General features: G+C 35.2%; 1 pseudogene; it reads left to right on the top strand.

The window, feature by feature from the left end:
• Positions 469-3,289, top strand: LOC109842297 (annotated as a pseudogene).

The raw sequence follows: 4,742 nt of genomic DNA, 5'->3' as shown, positions 1-4,742 counted from the left end.
AATGCCTTAGTCTTAACAACACACACTTAAGAGTTCCTTTTGTGCTATGACCACACATTGCTGTTAGTAGCGATATTTCAACTTATATATACATGGAAGGAGATCTTTTTTTATAAAACTTACATCAGAACCATTTTGATATATGCCAATACTAACTATCAATTGCCTACAGAAGAGCAGAAGTTGTTTCTCAGTGAAGTTGTGGACATAGGACTGAGCACAATTGCTGCTTCTAATTCCATCAGGAAAAGTGACAACGGGAGTTACAAGAGCCCGAATCTTTGAAGATCTCTAACTACAGAAGTAGGTGGCCGAGATAGATATGCAGGAAATGATTATTACAGTGGAGATGATTCTTCTTCAGGTTCTTCAAGAAACATGTCTTCAGGGACGTGGGGCTAAGATTCGAGAACAGCAGCAACAATTACAACATCTAATGAAGAAACAGCTTCAAATCATACAGGGATTATGACTCGTGATGAGAGGCTTTTGGAGACCATTGTCACTTCAGGGGGTGTATGTATACAACCCACGCATGATGCTATCCAGGCTTTTCTCATGGAGTCATTGAAACTTGATCCAGTGGCTACGAGTCATGCACTTGAGGTGAAACTCCACTCGCCCCTGTGGCAGCTATGTTGGCACTATCCTGGATCTTTGGTGAATTCTGATTGATATTCAAAGTTAAATAGACACTTCTTAATTTAAATAGAGGGGATTTAAAGATTTCATTTGGTTGAGTATATACATATACAAACTCAATACAAAATCAGTTTTGAGGGGATTTAAAGATTTCATTTGGTTGAGTATATACATATACAAACTCAATACAAAATCAGTTTTTTTTTCTGTTTCACTCCAATCCCAAGTTTCTAGGAGCAAAATCATTTTCAAACAATATGGTTTACCTCATTTCATTCTCTTAACATCCTTGGTTTGGAACTAGAGGGAAGGAGAATAAAAACTAAACTGAATTGTTCTCGTTTGCTAAATTAAGTAGGCTTTATAAGAAAGATGAAGATAGAATAAAAGCTGATTCAAACTGGGTTATCTAATTCTCAATCTCAAACATGGTACTATCAGTTCTAATAACTTGCTGTCGCAACATAAGAATTTACCGCCTGCTTGTTTCAAATAAGATGTCAAATTTATGAGTAGAGTTTTCCGTACTTAGTCTCTAAACTTTTAATATAAAAAATTTTTGCATAAAGTTTTTCCAGAAATTAAAAACCACAAGGATGTTGTTACTCTATGTTTACTGTAAAAACTATTGCTGTTATATGTTTGTTTTGTAAGTTTCATATACCAACAGAATATCAGAATTGACATCTGCCATATTAAAACTTGGCCACACTTACTTGCTGTTTATATATAAGGTCTCTTTATCCACAGGAGTTTATATTCCTGCATGGATCCAGAAGGGCTCGCTTCCTCCTCCACCGCCGGAACTACCTCTTATTCTAATTGGACCAGGAACAGGTTGTGCACCATTACGTGCATTTATAGAGGAAAGGGAAATCCAAAATATGAATATGCCAACAACCCCTATTCTCTTCTTTTTCGGTTGTAGGAATGAAAAAACCGATTTTTTATACAAGGACTTCTGGTTATCTCAAGCCCAAGAGGGAGGAGTATTGTCCACGCAGAAAGGTGGAGGTTTCTTTGTTGCATTCTCAAGAGATCAGCCACAAAAGGTCAGCATAAGATGAAGGAAAAGAGCAAAAGAATTTGGAATCTACTGAGTGAGGGAGCTGCAATATACATAGCAGGATCCTCAAACAATATGCCAGCAGATGTGACCTCGATGCTTGAAGAGATTGTTTCGGAAGAAAGCGGGGTTTCGAAGGAATCAGCTGCTATATGGCTAAGATCGTGGGAAAGGGCTGGTAGATTTCACATTGAGGCATGGTCATGAGATTGGCTGGTAAATAAGTTCAAATTTTACACCTCTTTGTTTCTGAATCAAGATTGTGATTAGAATCTGATACCTGCTGCTGCAAGAAGACGCTGAAGAACTTCTGTATGTACCATTGTTGCTGAAAGAAGAATTAATTTTTATTTATGTTTATATTTATTGTATACAATACAAGAGGCCATCCCCCTTTATCATAACTTGAGTAGGTTGCTGATAGAGATATACTTCTTGTACACAATACATTTTTCTATTTATGTTTATTGTACTAATACAAGAATAAGAGAGTCAAAATTTTTCATAATTTGAGTGGGTTGTTGAAAGAATATGACAGTTTTCCCATCGTGCAAGTCATGCTTGCTTGGCTTGCTGAGCTGTTCGTCTTAGTGTCAGTAGGAATTAAATAGTGAGATTCTATGATTCTATCATATCCTAATGTTTTAACACAGGATAATAGTAAAGTTTATGCAGGCAAACCAAACTATAACTTAATGTTGTCAAATATCAAAATTATAGTCGTTAGTTATGCGCATGGTCAACTTTTCATTTTTTATTGCCTGATGTAACCTCACTCACATTGAGATCTAACAACTTTTAGACAAAAAAATTTATGTTCGAAAGATCTAAGGTTTACTGGAATCTGTTTTTATTTTTTATTTTAAGTTATAATCTGATAAAATCTACATTCAAAGCCCAAAGCATCCAAGACTTATTAATATAGACACACAAACAACTAAAATCTTATCATCTGAAACGATAAAAAGAAAAGAAAAGCATGATATTTGTCTTCTGACCATATAATTTTGTGTATGTGTTCTCAGGCGCATACCACACAAATAGGGTGGGCGATAACATGTTTCATCCTCTAACATTGCTAATTTGCTTTCTATTTGGTTAAAAAACTATTAGGACGTACATATATCAATGTGCATGCACACTGCACCACACACATGATGACAGTTCATATATATTTCAGACACACACTTACAGAAGGATATTGTTCGCATTGTTGCCATGTCTCTGCTTATAGACTTTCGGTGCACTTTTGTATAGATTAAATGACAAATTTATTAAAATAGACTGAAAGGGGTAAATTTTATAGCGTGTAATAAAAACAATTATCTTGCATCTTGTTTATGTCAATTACATCATGAGTTCTGATGAAAATATTGAATGTGAAAGATGACCACTTGCATAATAAACCTTTTAGATTAGATATACATTAATTTCTTTTTTATTTCCTTTTTAAATTGAGTGGAGCGGTTCTTTCATCATTTACCTTGGGAAACTAATGCAACAAATTTTTTTGGTTGACAGGAGCTTTGCAGATGGGTTTCCTAATCTTTTTATCAACAATGCCCAAGATATAAGAGGACAGCACGTCGCCTTTTTAGCCTCTTTCATCTCTCTTGCAATCATATTCGAGCAGATATCAGTAATATTTGAATTGCCGAAACTCTTCATAGCATCCTTCACATTAGTTTTGCCATTCTTTCCAAACGGTTCTTTTGAACGAATGGAGGAAGAAGGAGATGTTGGAAAAGCTTGCTAAGAAAGATGGTGCAATTGCTCGTCAACGTGATATTGAGCAATTATGGAAATTTTACATCAGCTATAAAAGACGGCATCGTGTTGATGATATCCAAAAGGAGCAACAAAGATTGCTAGAATCTAGAACCTTTAGCACAACAAACTTGGGAGAGTATGTGATGATTTTAGTATATGTACTAACACATTACCTATTACAAAGGCTTAATCAAGCTTCTAATGCAGCTTGGAGTTACATCAACATCATCAAACATTACTTTTAGCTATATACTTGTGACAATATTTGATTGATCGATCACGTTATAGATGCAACCAGTGTACTATCAACCAATCAATCACTAAATGTAATTTCATTGTTCAAATGTTGAATTTTGAGATTATGTCTATATGTTTGATCCATTGCTTACATTCAATAATTTAATAACAAGTATTTCCCAAACTAAAATTATACATTTATAATAAATGATAAAAATTTTACCACGTGCATTGCACGTGCAATCAAACTAGTACATATATAAGAGAGAGTATACTTATATATACATATATACTAAGAGAGAGAGAGTATATATATACACACATATATTATACATATATAAGAGAGTGTATACCTATATATACTTATATAAGAGAGAGTATACATATATAAGAGAGAGTATACTTATATACCTAGGTATCGTCATTCAAATAAAGGACAAAAAGAAGGCTAATAAATGTTCCTGTTGGTTTTAGGTATGTAGACCGAAACCTGGGAAAAAAATCAACAAGCAACAGAAAACCTCCGATCAGTCAACCGAAGGGCTTGGATCAGTTGACCGATTCGACTGTAAGAAACAAGCTGAAAATCGCTCTGGTAAGTCGACTGATGGGAACTCGTCAGTAAACCGACAACATGCACGAATTGTTGGGAATTTATCAAATAATTAAGATTATAGCATGTAGATAAATCCGAAAAAATAAACAATTAAAACTGGCCTGATCGGGAGCAGTCGTGTATTCACTGCCCTAGAAGATTGAGAACCCGCCTATCGCCCTGAGCGGCAGATGGTTCCCTCCCCCCCTAAGGCGGTAAAAAACTCCCGGAAACGGCCGGCTTCTCTGCACTCGGTATGACGAGTCGCAGAGCTTCAGCTCAGATGAAGAAAGTTGCCCATAAAATACAGAACTAAGATATACAATGACAATAATATATGTAACACCCGGGGAGAGAAGAGAAAACAAGAGAGACTCTCTTGTTATTTTTCTTAATCGTTTTTAAGCTCAACACACGAGTATATATAATATA

The sequence above is a fragment of the Asparagus officinalis genome, chromosome 5, assembly GCF_001876935.1.
Source record: "Asparagus officinalis chromosome 5, Aspof.V1, whole genome shotgun sequence".
In the NCBI taxonomy this organism is placed as follows: Eukaryota; Viridiplantae; Streptophyta; class Magnoliopsida; order Asparagales; family Asparagaceae; genus Asparagus; species Asparagus officinalis.
This window is presented reverse-complemented; position numbering and strand designations above follow the sequence as displayed.